Source organism: Pholcus phalangioides, unplaced genomic scaffold (assembly GCF_987345545.1).
Source record: "Pholcus phalangioides strain wild (caught in Gottingen) unplaced genomic scaffold, Ppha-v1.0 ptg000003l_1, whole genome shotgun sequence".
NCBI lineage: Eukaryota > Metazoa > Arthropoda > Arachnida > Araneae > Pholcidae > Pholcus > Pholcus phalangioides.
This window is the reverse complement of record NW_028301596.1, coordinates 36,780,412-36,807,897: the sequence shown is the minus strand read 5'-3', so window position 1 is coordinate 36,807,897 and position 27,486 is coordinate 36,780,412. Positions and strand designations below refer to the sequence as shown.

The following is a 27,486-nucleotide window of genomic DNA, read 5'->3' as shown; positions in this document are numbered from 1 at the left end:
GCCGTTTCTTCTCTTTAATTACATATTCTACGCATTTCTTGCGGAAAAATCCTAATGTATCATTACATTAGCAATTTTTCACGACTGATAGTAAAAAGAAGAAACACAAATAATATTATTCACTTGAAAATTTTTCGATTTACAGAAGCAAAAAGAAAAGCAAAATTCCGATTACCGATCTGAACAGATTGTGTGTTGTTTTTTTCCCCCAATTTTTATCCGGTATTCGATAAAAACTCGCACAAATCTCTTGAGCGTTCCCACATCACCTTGTGTTAACAATTTTCCAGGGTTTTTCCGTAAACTTTCAACAACTTCGTATCGATAGCTTTTTCTTTAGAATTTGTTCATTTTTTTTTTGCTGTTTACGATGATGATGAGCATGTAACTAGAATACAAATTACACATCGGAGCGTAAAAAGAATGGAGTAGAATACATAAATACGTACAGAGCTCGTTTTATATTTCTTTTTATTATTTGTCGACCACCGGTTATTTTTGAATGCGATACACCCAATTAACGTTATACGGTATGCAAAATAGGTTAGTCGGTAAAACTAGCACGTAGCGATCCCCCCACCTTCTAATTTCGACACTGATATCTCGAAATAGGAGACGTATGCGTATGTTAACGAATCTATTTTTTGCATTAAGATATTTTATTTTAATTTTTTGTTGTTGTTGTTGAATTTCCCTCGTTGCTATTTCAATCGGCGCTCAAATTGCCGCTACAAGAATATTTTAAAAATTCAATAAAGAAAATAGAATTTTTATTTTTATTTTAAGAGAATGTTGAAATGTATCACTTCTTATATATGTTAATGCCAAAGCTCACAATGTGAACTGCTTAGCCCAGTTGACCCTGCCAATGTTCGAATTTCGAACTTTTTGACCAGCCCTATATATATCCCTAAAAATCGATCCCTATGATTGTGGGGGGGGGGGGGGGGTCATCGCCACGTTTAGTATTTTTAGTGATATAATCATGGTAATTTATAATTATGTTTAGCTATAGCCACCGTAACGATCAAAGGAATCGGATTATCGATATTTTAGAAATCAATATCATAATCAACAATGGTACATGAGTCCTAAGACTGGTTCGCTCTAACCCCCCCCCCCCCCCCCCCCCTGAGCAGCCACCTCTAATCTCTGTCCTGGGCTTTGTTCTTTAATTGGTTATTGTGGTTATTGCTGGTACATTGCGTCATTTAGTAGCGTTGAGATCCAGGTGATATCCTGGGCCTTTTCCCTTCAATTCTGCATTCCATCACATCTCGTAGCGATCCGTCGTGACGGAGAACATGTCCCAACCAGTGTAGGCTTCTGTATTTAATCCTTCTCAGGATTTGGTAACTCTCTACAACCTGTGTTGGTACTTGTGAATTTGACCTTTTCAGTGTCCAGCTTATGCGCTCCATGTGCCTTCAGCACCACATTTCCAGCATTTCTAATCGTTTCGCGTCTCTCTTGTTTATGGTCCATGTCTCTGCTTCGTTGGGTGGACCACACATACACCTTAATCAGGCGTTTTCGTAGTTTAATCGGTAAGGTTTTGTTCGTTAACAATCCTTGTTTAGCATGGGTGATTCTAGATTTCATGTCATTGCTGCAGTAGTAACCCCCCCCCCCTTCCCCCAAGTATTTAAACGATGTTACTTGTTGTAGTTGTTGACCTTTGATTTTTGTTGTGCAGCTGTGAGCTTTCTTCCCATTATTTTCGTTTTGCTCATATTTATTTTCATCTCGTACTTCTGTACTTTAAGGTGAATCCTCGAGAGTAGTCTCGTCAATGTTGCCCGGCCATCCTGCCAATAGAGCAAGGTCATCCGCAAAATTTATCGTTTTCACTATCAGGCCCTTTATTCTGATACCAGCACTGTATTCATCAAAAGCATCATTTAAAATTAGGGATCAATATATAGGGATATATATAAAGGGATTAGGGGAGGACGGCTAAAGACCCGCGAAAGCCCGAAATTCGGATCAACTATGTCTGCTGGCCAGTTATTTCAGGCTTTGGTAGTAACATAAATACAGTCCAACTTGGTCAATGCAAAGTTCGAGACAGAAAAAATGTTTGAAAATTATCCATTTTATCAATATACAATAACTATACTTTCACCAAAAATCAGATAGCATTCAATGCATTTCTTTTTATATTGAGAGTATCTAATGCCTGTATAAAACGTAAATGATCACGAAAACTATTTCATTTGTAAATTCGTAATTTTAATTTTTTTTCTTTCGGTTCCTCTAAACCCCTTTACGGTTACGGGCGTAATATTACGTCCAAACGCCAGTAGAACAAATTCAAACAATTTCTCTGTGTTTTCTTTACTGTCGCTTCACCATCGCGAAGCTTCATAGTAACCCAGTCAACGGAAGTTGCTTTTTCTTTCTGTCTATATTCCTGCTAATTATTTCTTTTCTACCCATATAATGTATTTTTTACAATATACATGTAAGGGGCAGTTCAAGGATTACGTAAGTAAATTTTTAGCCATTTTTGACCCCCTCTCCCCTTGTCATCAAAAGTCAGCAAATCGGAAACCCCCTCCCCCCCTCATCGATGATGACGTAATACTTGAACAGCCCCTAAGAGCGAAAACATGTAGGTGGGGGTGAAAAGAGACTGTAAAAAAACTCTATTATGTTTTTCCTTTTATATTTTTTTCTCCCCCCCCCCCTCTACTTTTTCTAACATGTAGGTACGTTAGAACAAGGCTACCAGATTTATCGCCCATTCGTCAGATAGACATAATCCAAATTTGCTGCCTTGTACGTCAAGTGGTTAAACATAGCACAAAATCCTCAAGATGATTTAGAGAATGGAGGATGTGATTTTCGAGATTCAACAGAATTATTTTTTCTACCATGTCCGTAGCTTCTGCAAGTGTTGGAGTAGGGACTTCTGTTGCTTTCTAATATTAGTTTTTGTCCTTTACATGAAAAAATTCAATATGTGACTTTAATCTCTACTTCTTTACCAATGTCCGCACCCATAAGGCAACCACAGTTTCCCTAGAGTAGAAAAAGCGTATGAGGCTTGGTTGGACATGGCGAAAATATTGCTGAGGTACATGGATATTCAAAAAGAGAGACGTGGTGTTCTAAAGATACATAGATATTCAATAACTAACAGGGATTTCAGCACTCCACCTGTTAAACATTCCGTCTGTGTAGAAATTACCACTCACACTCTCAAACTTTTGTATTTTCCTGAAAAGTGGCATTTGCATCTGGTCTTGGCAGGTGCTGATGCAGTCATCCAAGATCCGGTAACACTCCAGCTAGCTGCCCACGGAGAGACAAAAGTTAGTATGTGGAAATGGTTAAGAAAACTGTTTCTTATTGCTTAGAGCCATAACAAAAAAGTTTAAATTTTGTTAATTGTAATTTTTTCAATGTTGGCTACATGCTATATTGCGGAAAAGATCGGTAAACCGCGGAGTAAACAAAAGGATCACCAAAGTTTTCAGCCAGAAATTTTGAGAAAACAGACGTTTTGCTAATGGCATATCTAAATCAAACTGGGAAGTATTCAAAACATAAGGAAAAAGGTCGAATTGATCAGGCAATTTTAACATTAAATTGAATAAGGGACTCAAGGGGGAAATCCTAAAATTTGAGTTATTCAAAAAATTGAATTGACCAAGTTCTAATTAGCCAATTTTATCTGTATGTAGATAATAATGATGGATTATTATAATCCATCATTATCCATCATATTTGGATTATAATAGGACAATAATGATGGATGTAGTAAACGTATTTTCAAACGTATACAGTAGAATACTGTAATTGCACAGTCAAACTCGGTTGTAACAACAGCGAAGATTCCACGAAATTCTGTCGTTGTAACTCAGGTTGACATTTCGAAGACTATTTTTGACGAAAAATGTGATCGTTCCCAAATTATTGTTAGCTCTTTGTGAAAAGTGTGACCTTATTTGTTCGCGAAGAATCCACGAAATTGCGACAATAAAATATGGGACATTGCCAATTGTCGCCAGCAATTGGCAACAATTGCAGGTGAAATCACACAAATATAACCTTTGCTGAGGAATACAGTGTACTACAGGAAATCTGCGTGATTTAAAATATATCAAAAGAAAAAAAATTGAATATGACAAATTATTTTGAGACTCCTCTGAATTCGTGGCTCCTAATTATAGGTCGTGATCACTATAGAGTTAGCCTATCATTTGCATAAAACAAACTTTTTTTTTTTCAATTAGGACCCATTTCAGTTTCAAAATGCGTTTCTTCGGTTATTGGAACAAACTATAGCTATAGCCTATTTCGTAAGCTTTCACTCAATGCTTCGCGTAGCTCAATTCTCCAGCGTAGTTTTGAATTCCAGGAACAGCTCTATGTATGGAGCGTGAGGTACAATTTATAATCCTCCAGATTTCAGGAAACAAATCAGTATCTGATAATTAGTCGTCAAGAACCCGAATGTTCGTCATGAGAGATTATAAATAACATCCTACTAATTAGGCAAAACCTATGCCATGACATCAAGACTTTGAATAATGATTCGTCTAATGAGGGATTAAGACTAGAAATAAGATTGTAAATTCGCTGAAAACTTTCTAAGATCCGATAACACGCGCACATAGGTTTATTTAAAAAATATCTGGGGCATTAATAATAAATATTAAATGGTTTAATATTTAAATAATAAGTATAAAGCTGGTTAATACTCCGTACATTGGTTATAATTAGTTCATTTCAAGTCCAAACTGTCTCCAAATAATGTGAGAAGTTAAAAAATAAAGATATGAATTTTAAATTTTTCGAATTCAGTCAGTTATATTTCTCCTCCAAATATATATGTCGATATGGATTTTCATGGGCCCACCGGCATGGCTCGCGGGGCTTTAAGTGCGTTAAGTCCGTGATGATAAAATTCGGAACTATGATCCTCGAGAGAGCACATAAATTAGTAGGCAAGGACAATAAGTTTCGTAGAGGGGCCTCGGGACATCACTCTTCCATGGCTTGTGGTGCTGTTTGTATTACGTGTAAAATCATGGGAGTAAACCGGAACGATTTGGGCAAATTTTGACTAATAAAGAAAGAAGGAGAGGGTCCCAAGGTGACGTTTTCAAAAATATTTCAAAAAATTACCACCGATTCCACTAATATAAATATGCACAAAAATATGCAAAAATTCGACAGAAATAATATGGGTCACTCAAAAACAAAATTAATATTTTGAACGCCAATAGAGACCAAGAGTGAGTTTAAAAACCCGCTATCCTAGAGTGACGTCATTCAAACAATACATGATCACGTACAGCACAGAAAAAAAAGTTGGCGAAATGAAAGAAAGGGAAAGATAATTTTTTTTTGTAGCTTCACCAAGAAGCGCGAGAGGCGATAAGTAGCCGACTTTTATCATTTTAATAACTTTTTGCGGCTTTAATAACTGCATTCCATCTTTAGTTTTCATGTGTTTCTGAATGAGATGAATGTACTTAATTTTTTGATGTCGACGACGACACCGTGGGTCACTTCCCCTGTAAGCGGCAGGATTAGACCTTACGAAGGCTACGAAAGAAGTGGAAAGTTTGAAATTAATGTTCTTCAATAATTTAGGCCCTGTTTTGACTCGAGACACTGTGCACCCCTTAAAATTATCTTGAATTGAGATCTGTATGACAGTTGAGTGATCTTGCTGTTGAGCAGGGCCACAAATCGGTAACAAAATGTACCGTTTTTTCTTACGTGTAATCCACAAATGGGAATTTCATTACTTTTTTTAAAAAAGTCGTCTTATACGTATATATAATGGAAATATAATATCAAAATTCATGCACCAATATTATCTCAAGAAATGAAAATGGTTATTAGTCAAGAACAATAATTGCGTAACGATTGCATAACAATATTTGCAAAACAGAAGCTCTAGTATAACAATCGCGTAAAAAAAGTATTTACATAACATGAAGCTCCAGCAAAGTGTTATTCGAAAAAGTAATGTGAGGAGTAATTTCACTCCTCTCCGATATTTCAAGGGGTAGTATTCTAAAGAGAGGGGTATTTATTTTGTTCATGAAAAACGGAGAAACTCTGCAAAAACAAAATTACCTAAAATTGGAAAGAGCATTTTAGATTTCAACGAAATTTGTGGTAAAATTGGAATCTTGATGCGTGAATCGCGTATCTAAATTCGTATTAGTGAACACTGCGCCAGCATAACAATATTGGATAACAAGATGCTTCGGCATAACAAGGGCGTATCAAGAAGTTTTGGCATAACAAGAAGCTCCGGCATAACAAGAACTCCAGCAAAACAATTGCGTAACAAGAAGCTCCAGCATAACAAGAAGCTCCGGCATAACAAGAAGCTCCAGCATAACAAAAAGTTTCGGCATAACAAGAAGCTCCAGCATAACAAAAAGTTTCGGCATAACAAGAAGCTCCAGCATAACAAGAAGCTCCAGCATAACAAAAAGTTTCGGCATAACAAGAAGCTCCAGCAAAACAATTGCGTACCAAGAAGCTCCAGCATAACAAGAAGTTTCGGCATAACAAGAAGCTCCAGCATAACAAGAAGTTTCGGCATAACAAGAAGCTCCAGCATAACAAGAAGCTCCAGCAAAACAATTGCGTACCAAGAAGCTCCAGCAAAACAATTGCGTACCAAGAAGCTCCAGCAAAACAATTGCGTACCAAGAAGCTCCAGCAAAACAATTGCGTACCAAGAAGCTCCAGCATAACAAGAAGTTTCGGCATAACAAGAAGCTCCCCAGCGTATAACAACATTTGAGAAACAGAAACTCTTGCATAACTATTTCATAACAATGTGTGATTACGAAAAATTTCAGCTGCAGCCCCGATCATGCCAGGCACACACAGTAAAGTCACAAAATTCTTACGCGCGGCGCTGCGCTTCGAACACACATAATCTCCTCGTTCCTCATTCATGTTCAAATTATGAAAATTTCATATTGGTGATTTTTCCTGATTTTTTTCTCCCCTACAATTTCCCAAGCAGAATTCTAACCCAAGCAGAATTCTAATTCCAACGATAAAAAGAAAATAGCGCAGGTAGAGACTACTTATTCAAAATCTATCACAAATAACTTGGCACTGCAAACATTTATCGATGTGTATGAGATTTCCCATTCTCTTCTCGACTATTTTCTGTTGCATTAGAGAGAACTGTTATGACAGTTATAAATTACTTATGCAAACGAGACCCTTACTGAGAGTCAAACCCAAATTCATAATGCATATCACAGTCGCAAGAGATTTACCGATTCACTCTCTTTCCCTTTTCTACCAGAATCCTCTTAATTAAGGTTATTATTCAGGTGGGAGGGAAAGGATCGTTTTACTTTGAACCCTCCATCGGATCATTCTTCACGTACACCACACTCACACACACAACAGAATATATGATATATTCTGCAAAATTGATTTCGGGAAAAGAATTTTTCTACCGTCTTTTGGGTGATTAAGTTCATATCCGAGTTCGTTGATGTTGGAAATTGAATATCTAAAATCCATTTAATTTCATCTTGGAATGTTTCACTTGCAGCTGTGGTGCCCTGTGCATGGGCACGAGATGAAAGATTGGGTTGTTTGTTCGAAATGTGGTACTAAGATGATGATGGGAGCAGCTAGAAAAATAAAATAGACATTATTTTTTTCGCGATTATTTACATTATATTTATTTTTTGTGTTTATTGCACAGGGCGGTGGAAAAATAAAAATTTTCAATAACATAAGTGAACGATTTTAGGTTATTACGAACGGTATTAGTTCATTATTATAGTTTTTAAATGAATTATCATAGTAGGGTTGGGTTTAGAGATTTTGTGGCCCTCTGTATGGCCTGTATGCATAGGTCTACAAAGTGGAATTGGACGGAGTTCAGGCTTCAGACACCCGGTTCGATTTTATAGTTTTAATTTTTATTTGCTTTATTGAATTTACTGAAAAATTACTGTGGGGATAAATGTTACGAATGGGAATTGGTTAGTCAAAAAAGCAGTGTTTGCTAATACTCATCTAGATGCGTGATTCACATATCAAAATTCAATTTTACTCTTCCCAATTTCGTTGAGGAGTGAAAATACTCTTTCAAATTTTAGGTATTTTACTTAATAGAGTTATTTCTCTGTTTTTCAAAAGAGAAATACCCCTCTTTTTGCACAACAACCTCCCTTAAAATTTCGGAGAGAAGTAAAATTTTACACTTCAAAAAATTTTTAATTTTTTTTCCCCGCATAACACTGGTAAGAAGCGCTTATAATAGAGAGGGGGAGAATCCTATGTGCCTGTCTGGAAAATTCATCACCAGAATGGTCGGTGTGATACTTCATAAATATTTATCATTCACAAAATTTATCGATGATATTCACCAAAAAAATAAACTAAATAAAACTATCGACGGAAAATCAACCGACGATAGTTGATGGTTACCAACCCATTATTACGAGCATGTCTGGAAAATTCATTATCATCAATGCACCGACATGAAATTCATCGAATTCATTGAAAGGAAAATGTATAGACAAAAATTTCACCGAAAAAATTCATCGATGGGAAATTAACCGCTAGGTCATTATTACGTGTATTCTTGACGGAGTGATCGAAAGACCGAGTGAGTGAATGAAAGAGTGAGTCATTGAGTGATAATCACTCATTTTTCTTGGCCACTCGATTTCCATTCACTTCGAGTGAGTATTTCGCATATGCCCGAGTCCAACCCTGATGATAGGGACTAATGCTATACAATGTCATCCGTTTTCGAAAGGATAGATAGATAGAACCGATCACAACGGACTGATGCAAAGCAACTAACTTGCATTACCCCAAAAGAGGTAATAATGTTGAACGCTTCATGATTTTTCGTTTCATCCTTACGCATGGGCTAATCTTCCCTGTATCGTGTTTTCGAAAAGATATCCCCCAAAAAAAAAGCTACTATTAAAAATGATGACACATGGGTATGATTGATCTTTTCAAATTAATTGGAACTAATTACTTCAAAATCATTTAATCGTACTTGAACTTGATCAGATTGGGCGACAAGAAACCGGGCAGAGCATTTGCAAAGCCCTGAAAATAAAGAATTTTAACCTTCTACGGGACGAATTCAGATTTGGATTGATTTTTACGATTTTTATCAACCTAAAAGTTCATGAAAAAATTTTTCCTACATGTTTTCTGGACTTGTCGATGCGATGTCCACTAAAATACTACTAAAACAAAAACCTAAATTAAATTTAGATTTTTGTGCTGAAAATAATGAAATTTTTGTTTTGCAAATTAAGGTTGGAATTTCGGCTTTCATAAACGAACTAACGCTTCCGATTGGGAGCATTATTAAATATAGAATTCTGGAACTAAATTCTTTTAATTATTAATTACATAGAAAAATTATATATAATTTCTTAACTTAAATTTAATTCATTTTTGTATTTTTGAGTTCAAATATTTGTTGTAAAATTTATTTTATGTAATTTATTGAATTAAGCATTTATTTTTTCGTAGCACAAAAGTGTTCTCATGTTGGGTAAATAACACGAGTTAAATTTATGACTAACCGATGGCGCAACAAACAGTCAATATCATGGGAATTGGGAATTTGCTGGATTTTTGTATTTTGGTTTTGTGATCATTGTGTATGTGGGTGCAAAGAGAATGCGCGCGGATGAATTTGTTTTCATGTGAGACAGATTATTTCTCACGCGGGTCTTTTTAGCTTTGTCAAATCCCTAAATTGGAACACGGAACATTTTCTCGACAACCTGTTTATTTAAAATATAGATTACAGCACCTACTGATATAAAGGGTGCCCTGTGAGTTCCTTTATCGCATCAACCGTCCATCGTAGAGGTATAATTCAAGTTTTAAAAATTCTATAAGAGGGCGTTTAAAAATAACCCTATACCAATTTTGACAGTGAAAATACAGTGTCACAAAATGAAAACAAAGTCTGAATTTTTATGGGGCCCGCTTGTCCTCTAACACCAAGTTAGAAAGTTGTTGCCCTGCATCTCCTGAGGTCAACAAAGAAATTCCATGTTTCTAAGTGAAAAGACAGTTTCAAAGTAAAAAAAATTCCATGTTTTGCTAAGATATTCGATATCCGAACAGCAAAAACTAACGGACACAACGCTTCTTTCCCTCATTTATGCTATCCTTTCCCAACTTTTCTCCAATTTTTGAATTCCAGTACCTCAGCGAAAACTGCAATCAGAAACTTGCTCACAACTGGTACAGTGTGATTTTTTAAACACATGTTGAGCATTTTTCAAACCGAAGCCAATCCTCTACGATGAACGGTTGATGAGATAAAGGCCGCATTAGGACTTATAGGTCATCCTGCAATCATGCAAATAGTCGATATACGGTAAATCAAGTCCGTGTAATGAAGTCCGTTGTAACGAGTACCTCTTATAACGAGAATCTCACAAAAACGAGTGGTTTGTAAGTGGTTGTCAAAAAGCCAATGCTAGAGACAAAAAAATATTCGTTTATAGTGAGTCGAAAATTAGGAAGCATTCGCTATAACAAATAATTCAAAATTCGCTATCAAAACAATTCTCATAAACGCTATCTAAAAGACATTTTGATGCAGATACAGTAACAATTTTCTAAAATTTTATAACCTAACAGACCGAAAAACAAAATTTCGCTTATACGAGAAGTCCGTTATAGCGAAAATTTTCCTGTGATTGTGAACTGTCGTTGTAACGGACTTTTACTGTATTAGTCATAATTGAGGCCGCACCTTTCACGCAGCCCCATGGTCTGCTATGCGAAAAAGAATATGAAATATCTCTGAAATGGGACACGAGAACAACTATTTGAAGTACGAGTTGTTTGGCAAACCCTAGTTTTACACGTGCTGTTTCTTCCTTTGGGGGCTACTTGGTTACGGGAAAGGTTTATGCAATGAGGTGATTAAAATACTGACAAGGTAACTCCACAGTATTTAAAGCAAAAAATTATTCATAAAAATTTAGAAAAATTGATAACATACAGGGTGATTATAATTAAAGTTCCCGACTCATTCGAGTACAGCCAAATTTTCAGGATATGCTAATGAGACCACGGGATCCACGATTTATCCAATAAAAATAGTTCGATTTCTGACCACCAGGTGAATAATCGGCGATTTTTATTGAACTTCCCTTTTTTCCATGGTCCATATATACCAAGTTTCGATGGAATACCTCCATCAAATAACGCGCCTCATAGGTCTGTGAGTAGTGTCAGTGTACCAAGTCTCGCCGCAGAGAGCAACAGGCCTACAAACGTTACAATTATGCATTCATTACACTTCACTCGCTATGAGTTGAGAAAAACCCCATAGTTTAAAAAAATTGATTGTAGATGGCAGCACTACACATAACAAGCATTACACAGAAACAAACTTCACGGAAGGTTCACTATACATACTCACACATTCCAACATGTACCAATTCGTTAGAAGTTCCAAGTTCCGCAGAGGAATATGGACGAAGTGCATGTCTGGTTTAGTAGTAGTAGTAGTGTCAGTATACTCACGGGCGCTGCATAGGTCTGTCAGTAGTGTCAGTATACTGACGGGCGCTGCATAGTTCTGAGCAGTGTCAGTACACCGAAACTACCCAGAACTATGTAGCGCTCGTTCTGGTGGACGTGTTCCATCGAAACTTGGTATATACGCTATATGGACCATGGGGGAAAAAATAGAAAATTCAATAAAAAAGCGTCACTTTTCACCTGGTGGTCAAAAATAGATTTTTTTGCGTAATTCTTTCTCCCATGTTCCCATTCAGATATCATGAAATTTTGGCTGTATTCGAATGAGTAGTTTTTGAGAAAAACTATTCAGAGTATTGGAACTCTTTAATTATAATGACCCTGCACTTGAAAAAAACAACAACATTGATTTTTAACAAATGCAGTATATAATTAAAGTATTTCCTACTTTATTTATTCAGAAAATATCAAACTGAAGAAAATAATAATAACAACGTATTTAATTTAATATTAAATATTCATCAAAAATTTTACTTTTTAAAACTATTCATTGTAAAGTATTTTTCACAATTAAAATCGTTATTTCATACTATATTCTGTTATAAAAAATATTCAAGTAAATTATTTATCATTCACTTCATGTCAAAAATATATTTAAATTTTTTTGGTAACAAAAGCCCATTCAAATAGAATTTTCGTAAAATTATTCTGTTTATTCTGTGTTAAAAATGTGAAAAAATAAGTAAACATACAATAAAAAAAGTTAATTACCGATTCATAAAAATTTCTAGAATAAAAAGAAAATTGAATAAAAACACGGTAAACGTCCTTCGAGCTTTTAACGTTGTTGACGTAACATTTTAGCTCTTTCCATTAATTCCTTTATATTCTTGATTATAAATATCAAATATCCATCCGATTATGTGAATTCAAATTTATTATTATAATAACATTGCATTGCAATTGCATTTCTATACCATGCAATTTTCTTCTGGATTATGTATAAATTGAAATACTGTACATCAAGGGTGCACAACCTTTTGAGTTCGCGGGACAGATATGCGGTATTTCTGCCGCTCTCGGGTCAGAAACTTGTTAACAGGGTGTCCTGTAAAAGCTAGCACGGCCTTCATCTAAGCAACCGCCCGTCAAACACGCATGATTCCAATTCAAAAAGAATGCTCAAAAAGGCGTTCAAAAATTACCCTGCACCAGTTTGAGAGTGAAAATAGTGTTTCGCAAAATAAAAGAAATCTAAATTTTTATACGGTCTAACTTTCAATTGAAAAGTTGTTGCCCTGTATCTCCTAAGGGAGCCGTTAGAATATGACGTCAATAAATTTTTGGCAATTTTCGACCCCCCCTCCCACTTCCTTGTCAGCAAAAGTCAGCAAAACACTGACCAAATGTGGTACTGGGGTTACCTGATGCAGCCTGCCCCCCGAAACCTTATTTTGTAAGAATGAACTATGCGGCACATTTACAAATCGCTTAAGCGACCCGTGGCACATTTTCAGATCACTTGAGTGACTGACCCGTGTCACGATTCCAGAACACTTAAGCGATCCGTAGCACATTTAGAGATCCCTTGAGTGACATGTGGCGCAGTTTTAGAGCACTCAAGCGGCACCCAGTGCGGTTCTACATATCTCTCACTCAAGTTACCCGAAGCCCATTCCCATTTCCAGTTTCTATTTGCCAATGATCTCAGATTGCTTAAGTGATCCGCGGCAGGATTAAGGCCACTTAAGTGACCCGGACACATTTCCAGATCACTTGGATCCACAAAACATTTAGAGATCACTAAAGTGGCTGTATAGAGGACTAGAATTGGAAGAATGTAAGTTCAGCTGTCCACACACTAGTGAAAAGTTTTTCTCATTTTTGGCGCACCGAGTAAGATGCCATTATGAATATTTCATATTTTCATAAAGGATGGTTGATGACGTAAGCATCATCCAATTTCCCCCCCCCCCCACCTTTGCCATCAAAAGTCAGCAAATCGGAAACGCCCCCCATCGATACTGACGTAATACTTGAATGACCCCTAAGGCCATCAAAAAATAATTTATGTCTCTAAGTGCAATATTCGCTGAAATATTGGAATTAAAAAATCGGAGAAAAGTTATGAAAGAACAGCAAATACCAAAAGAAAAAGACGTCCTTTTCCCTCATTTATGCTATCCTTCCCCAACTTTCCACCGATGTTTGAATTCGAATATCGAGATATCGAATCTAAGAAACGTTTAAATTTTTTTTGGCCTCAGGAGAGGCAGGGCAACAATTTTCTAATTAGAAGTTTGACAGTTTCGTATGTGTAGCGGAGAGTGACGTCATCCTTTCATAAGTCGCCATCTGGTGGCATGGCAGCATCAGCAATTGTGAGCTTGGTCTGAGTCAGGACCGTGCCGTCCATGTACGGTCCCTTTCAGTGTACACGAACGCCAAGGAAAGATTGAGAGATTCGTTCCCTTTGTAGTGTTTTTAGTAGCCTTTCTTGTACGTTCACCCGGAAAGTGAAAGGACGTGGGTTCGATTCCTCGCAAGGGCAGTTGAATTTTCCCTCTTTCCAAAATTCATTTTCGCAACAGCCAGTTGTTAAAAACGTTCGTATGCATAGACGTACGCAGAATTTTTTCAGGGGAGGGGGATGGGTTTACGTTTTTTCTTGCAAAATAACACTATAAGGCTTGAGGGGAAATTAGAACCCCAAAACCCCACGCCAATGTTCGTATGTATAGCGGTGGGGTACGTCATCCTTTCAAATGGCAACTTTACTTACATTTAACAATGTTTTTGGCTGTAATTGGTAATGTCCCGTGTGAATCCCGATTTCCTGTATTTTTATGAAGGAAACTAGCCATAATACCCGGCGCTGCCCGGGTTTTCTTCAATGAGGCTTTTTTGGATCACGTGATATCTCCCTCTCTTTTTCTTGAGTGACATACAAACCGTGTCGAAGTTAACCAATATGGCTACCTGCGCGAAATAAACAAATATAGATTTACATAGAAACGTAGAAATGAATACATATTTTTCTTTTTTTAAGGGGCGCTAGGTATTTCGACCCCCCCCCCCCGCCTGAACTTCAAGTTATCCATCTGTCTGTTCCAGCTTCCAAAAATCCTTAGTTAAAGCTGTGGAATTTTTTCGATGCACGGGCTCATAACTAATTTTAAAATATCCTAACCCACATGAATTTATGCAAATAAATATCAAAAGAGACAATATGGAGACATTAATTTTCATACTTGAGAAGATATAAATGAAATCAATGATATTACTCGAATATCCAACTCAAAAGTATAGGTTTGGCTAATTACTTCGTATTTAATCTCCTGGGCTTCGTATATCTCTAAGCGAACTGAATATTTCAAAAATCGAGAATTCAATACAATTTTTAAAATTATTGATGGGGCGGGAAATCCCACTAATTTCCGCAGTTCTACAGTAAAATCGACAATTTTAGCACTGATTTCTACGAGGATCACCCTTTTCCTGACTCTCAAAGCGATGCTGATGATGATTATGACGTCTATTCAAAAAGCCTCATTACTGAGAGTATATTGAAAATGTGGCAAACCATTATAAAGGCATAAACTATTATACATATACTAACAGGATTAAAGAAGTGACAAACCATTGTAAAGGCATATACACGTCTGAAACGCATTGCTAGGGAACCACGGTAACCAAAGTAAACGTTCGGAAAGTGATTGTTGAGGCCCAAAAACCATTGTTGCCGGACAGTTTTTTGCCCATTTGGGGCATTTGCCCTGGGCTGACGAAATTTTAAAGTAGCCTATCGTTCAAGTCGGGTCCCATTTGGTATATATGCAAAATTTGGCGACGATCGATCTAAAATTGTAGATTTGTATAGAGAACACACACACACACACACACACACACACACACACACACACACACACACACACACACACACACACACACACACACACACACAGACAGACAGAAAATCAATTTTATATATATAGAAGATAGATACTCAGCTTAGACATTTATCGTGTTGCGTGTATTTATACTTTTCTAACGGAACGCCTTTCGCGGGCCGGATTTTGTGCAACCCCTGCTCTAGCACTCTTTGAAGGTTTTTTCCTCATTTTTTTTAATCACTCCGTATGAACAGAAAATAGATTAAAGTTGAATTTTATTTGAAAATTCAGATACATTTTGGTTACCTATATGAACCTGATATGATCAGCAAGACGACGCCACTAAATACGAGGAAAAAAAACAATGCGTATGATGCGATATTTTTTCACGCCCCCACACCTGAAACTTTGCTCACCTTTCATTATTACCCAGGTTGAGACAAGTTTTCAGGTGGAAGGGAGGAAAGTTCCATATACTTCCTCTTCTTCCCGATGAATCATCCGTACGCAAATTTCAAACACGTGGTCTCGGAAGCTCTAAAATAGAGTAAGAAATAATAAAATAGAGGAACACACATTCATTTTTTTGAAAATTTATACTCAAGTGTCAGAAAATAATATGCATGCATTACATATAAATATAATATAATACATATGCACTGGATGTTCCCTCAAGAACAGGAAGAACTTCAGAAAAGAACGACCATGCGTTAAGAGCGGTCCCCAGTTTCGGTGTATTCTAAGCTGTCTGGTATTGCTGCATTCTAAAAGCAGTTAGTTATAGTTTTGTTTCATATTAAGGTGCCGAGCTTTGTTTTTATTCTTAGCTGCCGAGATAAGTTCTAAAGCAGCACAATTCTTTTATATTCTAGGCAATAGAGTTTTGTTGCATTCTATGCTGCGGAGTTATGTTGCATTCTAAGCAGAGGTTTGTTGCAATCAAAGAGAGTTGAAAGAAAGAGTTTTGCTGCATTCTAATCTGAAGAGTTTTTTGTACAGGGTGCTTCAAAAAGAATAACCCGATTAAAAAAAACATAAATATTCAGCTTTTAATCCGTTTTAATCCAATAATGTATAGGTAGAAAGAGGAAATATCGAGTTTCACGCAGTTGCCGACAGGTAGCACTAACGCTTTTCCTTCGGCTGCCACTTCAGTGTTTGTCAAGATGGCTACTGCAGAACAGGAATCGTTTTGGGTTCAAAGCTTCGCAAAGTGAGTGTCTGTCATAACTGTTCATCGTGCTTTTCGTCAACAATACCCTAGTATTGAACTTCCCACCGGTCAGATCATTAGGCAATGGTATAAAAAATTCCGAGACACGGATTGTCTGTGTAAAGGAAACTCCCCTGGCCGTCCCCGCATGTCAGACGAAAATGTGAAGCGCATCCGACAGAGTTTCGCACGTAGTCCACAGAAATCCTTTGGCAGTGGAAGCAAACATACTCGCAAAAGTTTGGGATGAATTTGACTGCCGTATATACATATGCCGGGCATACCAAGATGGACATATAGAGCACCTTTAATTTGGTTTATAAAAGAACTTTATGATTAGCCATGTGATATAAAACTAATCTTATATGTCTATGTTCAATATTTTTCGTAATATACGCATTTCAGATCGGGTGATTCTTTTTAAACACCCTTTATTTTAAACTGAAGAGTTTTGTTGCATTCTATGCTTGCGGAGATTTGTTGCATTTTATTCTACGGAGTTATATTGTATTCTAAGCAGAGGTTTATTGTATTCAAAGAGAGTTGGAAGAAAGAGTTTTGCTGTATTCTAATCTGAAGCGTTTTGTTGTATTTTAAGCTGAAAAGTTTATTGCATTCTAAGCTAAAGAGTTATATTGAATAGTTTTATCGTATTCCAGAATATAGCTTTATTGTATCCACTGCCAAGTTTTGTTGTCGTCTTCGGACTGCTATTTTAAGCTGCAGAGTTTTATTATATTCTAAGCTTTCTGAAGGCTTTTTTTTCCTGAAAAGAACTGGAAAATGTGCTGCTTGAAAGAGAATTGTTTCCGTTTTCCAACCTGCCGGGATTCACTATTCCACGTGTGTTGCATGGCACCTCGAATTTACTTGATAGGATTGAAATCTGGTGAAACAGGTGACCAGGTCATGACTAAAAAACACAGGTCAGAAACCAGATCATGACGTTCTCGAACCATCATCGGGGTGTATCCGGTCTTCAAAGGTCAAAGGTCGTATAATGAGTTGATAACCGGCCTCCTGGCAGTTGAGTGGTTAAGGAGTTAGATTTTGACTGTGTGGGTCTGGGTTCGAATCCCGGTACGGGCATGAATAAATAGATAGAACTGCTCATAACCCCAGACTGATGCAAAGCTTTCGTTACCTCAAAAGAGGTTGGGTTGTGTGTCGGGAAAAGTTAGCAAAGATTTATATCAGTGCCCCCCCCCCCCTTGCCTGCCCCGCGCTCGCAAGTATCGAACTATTCGCGTCGTTCTCTCCATGAAGACAGCTATCCATGTAACGTACAGGCCATTTGATTAAAATGGATAGCTGAACCCAATGACTAGGGAGAAAAACTGCACGTGCGCCCAGTGGCACATAAAAATAAATAAATATAAATAAATAAATCACAACATATCAATGAACTATCACCATCCTCTACTGTTTCTCAATCTTTAAAATCTCTATATAAGAGGCGACCATTTCGGCCAAGCTCATGATAACATGTTTTTTATTTTTTCGGTTTCCTATTGACGTACAGATTTGATGAGATTATCTACACAAATGGTTCCTCCAGTTTTCGATGCTATTTGGAACTTGACTCTCGTCAAACTACAGTCGAATCCCGTTTAAACGAATAACGTTACAGCGAAAATCTCGTTTTAACGAACACTTTTCTAATCCCCTTAGATACGTTTGCATAGGAACAATGCTAAAACCCGGAATTCTTTTATAACGAAGTGATTTCTCCGGTCTCTTGAAGTTCGTTATAACAGGATTCGACTGTATGAAACTGATTTCCAATATTCATCAGTATTCTCGACCACAGGCGAGACGCAATACTGTATCACGTTCTCAACAAGGGTACTCTGTGTATCGCACCGGCTGTTGAAATTTGATGAATGCGAAACATTACATAATTGACTCTAGCAAGGCCATAGCGTGGAAATTCCTCGTTATTCGGAGATGTGATGCTATTGGTCCTACACACCCGTATCTGCTCTACAAGTTGCCCCCCAGATGTGCATATCGCAATAAAATGTACGAGCAGATGAAAAAAGTTGTACAATTGCCGCTGTGGTAGTCGAGTGGTCATGGTGACGGACTAGCATCGCGAGGACCCGGGTTTGAACCCCACTATTTCCGCAGTGGTTTGTCGGCCGAAGTGGGTTTTCTGTGGTGCCTAACTTCTAGCGGCAAATGCGAGCAAATCTCCCCGTTAAAAAGTCTCGCCAGAGGCCTACAGTGTCACGAATATTCAATCATTACACTTCACTCACTTCACTTCTGAAATATAGATGGCAGTGCTGAAAATCAGACACAACACTATATACACACTCAGACTGTTAGGTACACGCACATTTACACTTCCGGCACAACTCACACGGTGGTAAATTGCCCGTGGCGGTAAACCGTAGTTGTGCTCGGTTTGAAAGAAAAGGAAAAGAAAGAACAGATATATATACAGACAATTACCTAACAATGCAGCGAAATCAGCACGGGACGGGATTGCTTATAATAGTTTTTCTGTGACTTCATTGTACATATAACAGGCAGCTTTCATACATAAATACCAAAAACTAATTTGATAAAAAAAACACAGATTTCATTACCCAGGATACGTGACTATAATGTAATTCTCTAATTCAATTTCCAATTTTCATTCATTAAAAATCCTCTTATAAGAAGAATAACAGGGTATTGGACGGGGATGCAAATTAATTATTTCTAATTAAATCAAAATAATTAAATGCGATAAAAAAGTGAATTGAAATATGTAAAGAAAAATGTTTATATTTGGTGAATTTCATTTCTATCCTTAGTTATAACAAAATGATAAATCATAAGATGCTAATCCATCGGATAATCAGAAGGATCATTTCATGAATCAGATATTGTTTAATATAAAAATAGCAATGAATTTATTTATTAATTTGTCTCGTGTTTCCTTGCATGATAATTTTAAAAAATATATATTTTACTATTTATTTGTGTGGAATTTGTTATTTTAATGCTACTACTACTACTACACACACACACTACTGAACCAAACATGGACCTCGTCCATATTCCTCTGCGGAGCTTCTAACGAATTGGTACATGTTGGAATGTGCGTGTAGGTGTTGTGAATCTAACGTGAAGATTGTTACGGTGTAATGATTGTTAAATTGCTGCCATCTATTTTTAGAACTATGAGTGAAGTGTAATGATTGAATATTTGTACCGATGTGTAGGCCTGTTCTCTGTGGCGAGACTTTTTGATGGGGAAATCAGGTCGCATTCGTGCATGGAAGTTGGGAACCACAGAGAACGAACTTCAGCCGACCACCACTTTCGCACCGGTGGTGTTCCCCCCCCCCCCCTACCAGGGTTCTCGCAAATCTATCGCTATGGTTACTTGACCACCACAGCGGTTTATGTGTTCTGGTTCCGAATCTGTGACATGTGTAATGTGATTGTCATCTAAGGGTACGTCGAAAATAATTCTTAAATGGCAGGAGAAAGAAAAAATGGATAGTTTCTGATTAGCTATGTTGTTAGTTTATGATTTTATCAGGCGTAGGGGGCACAAGTGTTACGATTTCCCAGTGGGTACGCAAGTAATGCATTTCCAAGGAATACACAAGTAATTTAAACATTTTTGCGGGTACGTGATTAATGAAATGTATATAACCACTCTAAAAAATATGAAATACTAGCCACAATACCCGGCGCTGACGGGTTTTCTTAAGTTACTGAGGGAATTGAAAAAGTGACAAACCATTGTTAAGAAATGAACATAAAAGAAATGACAAACCACTGTAAAGGTATAATGCATGTTTTAAACTCATTGTTAGGGAAACACGGTGACCAAAGTAAACATTCCGAAAGTGGTTGTTCAGGCCTAGGACCCATTGTTGCCCAACGGGTTTTCCACCTATTTCGGGAATTTGTCCTGCTCTGACGAACTTTTAAACTATCCTATGATTCAATCCCGGTCCTGTTTGGCCTATGTGCAAAATTTGGCGACGATATGTCAAAAATTGTAGATTTGTATAAAGGACAAACATACGTACATACTTTCACATTTACATATATAAGATTTTCTTTCACTCACCTGTTTCAAAATTTACAGCCAAACTTAGTTATCAAGTCACGCATTTCTAACGTTTCCCGTTTACAACATCACTTTGTGTGGAAGTTTCTCTAAATATTGTAAACATTGGCGGTCGGTCTTATAGATTTGACTGTATCACCATCAATATACGTTCACACGCTTCGCATGAAAATCGGAAAACATGCACGGCGCACCATTTTACAATAAAACACACGACGAATGACGATAGTAACATTGCATCTAACACACCTGAAACTTTGCTCACCTTCATATTTACGAGGTTGAGACAAAATTTCGGGCACTTCAGACGCAAGTTTAAGCAAGATGGTCGCCAAGTGACTCTTCTATAGGCTTTAAAACATACATAGATATAATACACTCTACTGCATTATATAAAATCCTTTTTTTCCTAAACAGGAGGAACATTTTCCTAATTACATTAACTTACCCCAAAAGCAGCGGTTCTCAATCGGTGCTCCGCGAAGCCCTTGGGGCTCTTTGTGCACTCTCCAGGGGCTCCGCGGCCGCTCGAGGAAAATAAAAAATAATAATTATAAATATTTTTAAATAGTAAAAATTAATCAGTAACTTTTTAGTGGATAATTAAAAATGGGCATTTTACTACTAGAATTTTTTTTACTAAAAAGGGCTCCGCGAGTCAAAAAAGGTTGAGAAACGTTGCCCTAAAGTATCTTGAAGAAGTATCTTGCGGATTGCTGATGGCGTGAGACCAGAATAACAAGATGGTTACGATATTTATGGTTAAGCTTCCGTCGGGATATATAGCGCTTGAATAATCACTTCGAGCACTCACAGATCATGGATATGGGTGAAGGAATCTCACCCATATCATCAGAGGTGGGTAAGTATATTTTCTATAGATGGAAAACCAGACCAGAATCAAATTGTTGCCCCCATGCCCAGCGCCTAAGGGCTGATGAAAGAAATAGAGGTGAGCGGTTATCGACCAATTTCTTTTTTCTAGAACGTGGGGATTTTCACGTGAAGTAACAAAACTTGGACTTTCCTCAAATTCCGCAAGTGGTGGCATTTAATTTTGTGAAAAAAAAGTGGAATTTCAGGCTAAATTCTGTAAGCGATCACCCGATTGCGTCAAAATGCTCTGTCTCATCATACTACACACACACCATATTACGGACGGGCCTAGGCAGTCCTATAAGGAAAAAAAAGAGTAGACTGTTTTTTGTTTCAGTTTGCGTATGAATGTATGGGTAGTATGAGAAAGAGCATTTTGACACAATCGGGGAACTGATGATGGCTTACCAGAATTTAGCCTGAAATTCCCCTTTTTTTCACAAAATTAAATGCCACCACTTGCGGAATTTGAGGAAAGTTTTGTTACTTCACGGGAAATACCTCCACGTTCTAGAAAAAAGAAATTTGTCGATAACCACTCACCTCTATTTCTTTAATTTATTCTACAATTATTTTTTTCATTTATTCCGAAACTACTTCTTCAATTAATTCTAGAACTTATCGTTTTTTAATGTTTTCAATCATTTTCTGATCGGCGGGCCACGACAAAAATCCCCGAGGGGCCGAATGTGACCCTCGGGCCAAACGTTGAAGACGTCCCTGGTTTAGAGGAATGATTACGAAGACAACGAGGGGCCTCTGATTCGACAGCTTTGAAATCGGAACTTTAATTTCAACCGCATTCAATATACGAACGAATTTACTCAAATTTTAATTTATTCTCCTCTCTCAATCAATATCTTCTCACAAAAACAGAAAAAAAAATTGGATTACAATAAATCGCATAAACGCAATAAAGAAAATATCTACTCACGATGTAAATTCTAACCCAACCGGGATATACACGGAATTTTCTACCAGGAAAAAAAATATATTTCGGCATCAAAATAAACTCTTTCCGCACAAAATTTTCTGTTTACAAATTACACAGACCAGAAAAGAAAAAAAAAATCGTAAATTTTCTAAACCTCGAGAGAAAAAAATCAGGAATCACGGGAGAGGAAAAAAAAATAGGATAATAAATTCTGGAATGCGGATGCTACAAGGAGACATGCCAATAGAATCGAGGGTAAAAAAATCTTTTATGCATGAAACACAAATTACAAACCCTACCAGGTCCTTTACTGTAGGCAGCACAGAGAGTGTGGGAAAAAGAGAAAGTTCTCTATCTATCTATCTATCTCTCTCCACACTACCACAGGCAAACAAACTAGATCTGGATTCGAGTTTAAGAGGAACTCTCTTCGAACTTTTATATTAGGTGTAGGTCTCGGAATACTATTTCGAATTCGGCCTCCTACACATTTATTTTTCGTTTCTGGAAAAGAGATTCGATTTTTTTCTCTTTCTCTCTTCTTATTTATATATTTTCACGGGTAGGAAGTAAATGTACGAGAGTGTATATAGTAATATCTAGTACGAGAGAGAGGATCTTAAGCATGGATACAGCTTCAGGGAGGAATGAGACAAGGACTCGTGAAAATACAATCTCTTTTTTAGTCGCGTGAGAACTCGTGAAATTCCCGATTACAATTTTCATTGATTGTTTCCTTCTATTTTGGATAGATTTCGACTAATCAGAGGAACTTGGACGATGATCTATTATCTTCAAGAAGCGGTGCATTACGTTTGAACGCGGTACATTTGGACCCGTGCCGTTTGGACATCGCCTGATTGGACGCCGCCGTTTCGACGCGGCAATTCTCAATATCACGAGAACTTCAGTAATCGAGAGATGATCGAGTACTTACTGTGCTCACAATTCCATGCTATAACTTAATCTTAATATGCTTAAACTTAATGCGATTATGCTATAATTTATAATGATATTTTTCATATTTTACGTTTTTTACGCATTTTATGTTTTCAAAGTTCTCATTGATACGTGTTTTTTGTTTCTGTTTCTTCAAAAATACATCTTATTTTACATGTATATTTAATACACATGTAACATAACTTACCATGGTTGTGTGCAATGCAGTTATGGTGTAAAAAAAAAACCAAAATCAAAACAACATGGACCCCAGAGTCAGAGCCCTGTTTGCACCTACCCCGCGTTGGGTGAGCCATGATGTCAACTGATGACCTCTTTGGACAGTCACCGGTCAGCTGCTATACGTATACAATGCAATCTAATATGTGAGCAAGACATGTTTGATCATTTGATCATTTTTTTTTATACTGACCGAGAGGTTGCGATAACCCCTCGGTGAGGGACTCCCTGCAGCAGCAATCTTTTCCAGCGATCATGTCGCCGTTTCTGTTGTACTCCTGTGTCAGCAAAGTTTCTGACAAAGATGAAACCCGGGTATCGACCTTTTAGACATCCTTTGGTACTGTAGGCGAGTATCTTATCGATACCTTCATTTTTTTTTTCAAATATGGGATGCGTTTGTCTGAAATAAAAACATTCATGTGCAACATCGTCCGATCAAAGCAAAAAGTTAATGCAAGACAGCACCAAATTTCCTATTTCTTTTCCTTCTCCTTTTTGATGATTATTAATACCAAGAGTTAGAAAATTTTAAAAAGAGCAATTCTTTTGCTCTCAATGCTCAAGATACCCGAGTTCTAAAGAATATGGTCTCATTATTTTTTTTTAAATTACACAAATACAAAAATATATACATGTGCACATATCTGTACAATATACAAACGTGTAATTCACACACTATTGACCTCAAGGTACATGAATGTCCTTCCAGCAGGTCTATAAGGATTACTCAGGGATATTAGTTCAGCAACCGCGTTTTTGTGATTTGTACAGGTTGGTAAATGGCTCATATAAATCATACATATATTTTTTAATTTTTGTATTACTGAAACAACAGATGAGTTGTTATAGTGTATTGTTGCATTATTATTATAATATAGATTCTAGACTGGTGTTTATAGAGAATATAAAGATATTGTTATTGGATCTTATGTTATTATTTGTATGATTGATTTCATGATATAAATTCATTATTTTTGTGGAGCGGTATATCTATAACTCTTTTGAAATAACATTTTATATGTTTTTGGCACTAGATACAAATTATTTAATCTAGATGAACCTCTGTTTTTTATTTCTTATCTAACCATTTATTGTTTAAAAATGAATATTTTATCAGACTATAATGTAGTTTGTCTTATAGTTAGCTTATGACATTCTGTTGTATTGTTGTTGGTTGTGGCGTTTGTCATTTGGGATCTTATTTTGTTATACATATTACCTACTTTTTGTGTATTTGTTTGACATGCACCTCCCAAAGCAGTGGTTCCGTATGTTGCTATTGAGTTTATCCAAGCATAAAACAAATCTTTTAGGAAAGTTATAGTCTATTGTGTCTCTTAGTCCATATAAAATGTCTATATAAAATTGCTGGATATATTTTTCATTTTTATTATTATTATTTTTTAACACTGTGAATTCCATTTCAAATCATTTTGTATTATTATTCCTAGGTAGTTTTATTCATGAACTATTTCAATTTCTTGGCAGTTACATTGTAAAGTATGTTGACACGGACAATGATCATGAATTTTTATACTTGAATTTGTCAAACTGTTTATATTTCTTGTTTTTAAGCAGATGTATTTAGTTTTTGGTATATATATATGTATATATATGTATATATATATTCAGTTTTAGTTTATTTTTCATGAGCCTGGTACTGATTTTGAATAGGGGGTCGTTTTGAACTTTTTTTTTGTTACATTTATAATCTGTATCACGAATAAACTTGAAACTATGTTCAGATATGCATTTAAGGCAGGAAAAATTCGAGAAAGGCGTTCTTAGCATTCTTACATAAAAAAAAGTTTGAAAATAAGCAAAAAAAAGCGAATTTATGGCATTTTTTCTGAACTTCCGGGCTCAAGTAATAAATGCATGAAGAACTACTACATTTGTACTCGTGCAGTTAACAAAGGCTTTAACTAGGACCAATAAATTCGAAATTTATCGGAACGATCTGAATGAAGCATCAACGCAGAAACAAGAGAATTCTCCTACGTTTTGCCAAGCTTTTACTATTTTCCCACTACTGATCGGGTATATATGTGTGTCTGCGAATGTATATACATAAAAGTCTTTTTTGAATTACGATTTCAGCAGGATTGGGAAATTGTCTGAAATTCCTGTCCAGGGTTTACGATCACGACGGTGCTCTCATTCTCCCGCAAGAGAATCGAAGAACTTTAGCCAAGGAATCTCTCGGACACTGCAGGAGGAAATGAAATGGAATGACGAATAAAACTCTGAGACATCACGGAAAAAAAGGATAAGGCAATTTCGAAAATTAAGAGTAAAATTGTCATTCGTCTTTTTCCTCCTCCCTCTCTGTGAAAAAGCTTTGAAACATTACCGATGAGAGAGGAGAAAATAGCGAACCAAATGGGATCATAGTGATCCATTCTTCGGGATTTCTAGGTGGAGATTGCTCCAGAGTAAAGTAGGTTACACATATATATATGGAATTTGGGTTTTAGGGATTTTCGGAGGTGATAAAAAACTAACAAGTGCAATATTCGTGTGATATCTCAGCATTTACAGATCGTTCGTCAACCTGGAATGACGGTGATACGAAGACATTGAATTTTATTTTGGTACCAAGCGTCTTTTTCAAGCAGGCAAGTCTCGGCTGCCCTGAGGAAATAACTCCTGATAAGTTATTAGGCTTGATATAGGGGGCATAAAATATTGCTTGGTGTGTGGGACGGATACATCTCTGAGATAAAATATAAGTGTATAGCAGGAGTATTCAATCTTTTAGACATTGCGGGCCAAATTGCCTAACTTTCCACGAAGCCCACGGGCCATGAACTAACTCATACTGCGGTAGATAGGATTGAAAGATGGAAACTGAGACAACACTGGCCCAAAAAATTGGGAACTTTTACTTATTCTGAATTTTTTTATTTCGTCAATTAGTGAATTTAGATTAATTTTCTGAAATAATTTTTTTCCCAATTCTGAAAAAAGTTTTCGATTAATAATTATTTTTCATTATTTCTGAAACTACTACTTCATATGATTCTGAAATTTTTTTATTGCAGTGATTCTGGAACTGTTTTTTCCTTAATTCTAATTCTAAAATTATTTTTCCTGTTACTCTAGAATGATTTTAATTATGAATTTTCATTTATTAAATAGATGAAATCATTTCACATATTGCTAAATAATTTCTTCCATTAATCTTAAAATTTTTATGTTTAAAAACTTACCTTGAACCTCCTCATGTGTTTTTCATTAATTCCGGAATTATTCATTTTACTAATTCTGAAATTATTTCTTTCACCAAATCCGAAATTAATTTTTTCATTAATTCGGTAATTATTTCTCTAAATTTTGAAATTATTTCTTTCATTAAAGTGTTTTTTGAAATTTTTGTTAATTCTGTAATTATATTTGTGATTTTGGAAGCCGTCTTTCCCCCTCCCGAAATATGTCACATACGGGGCTGTCTTAAGCATTTCGGGTCTCAGGGTCTCCTACTTATTAAGACGGCCCTGGAAACTGAGACAAATGCACAACACAGCGTTACTGGTGAATCTGCAAAGCTTCTTACAGTTCTTAAATGCCGCGGTGTAACTCTCACCTGCTACCTGCAGGTGACAGTTACTTTACATGCAGCTTGAGACCTGAGGGGGCCCTGTCGAATCATTATAAATAAATAAATAAATATTTTTTTTTTATTTAATCGACTTCGAATGTTTTCAGCTGCTTTCTAAAAATGGTCGATTGGCCAAAACAAAAAGCTTTGAGAGCAACAAGTGTCCCGCAGACTATGCGTTGAAAAGCTCCATGGCGTATAGTAAGAGGATTT

At 36.5% G+C, this 27,486-nt stretch overlaps 1 pseudogene; it reads right to left on the bottom strand.

Annotated features, from left to right (window-relative positions):
• Positions 1-8,845: 8,845 nt before the first annotated feature.
• Positions 8,846-8,942, bottom strand: LOC149088480 (U6 spliceosomal RNA; annotated as a pseudogene).
• Between the last annotated feature and the right edge of the window lie 18,544 nt (positions 8,943-27,486).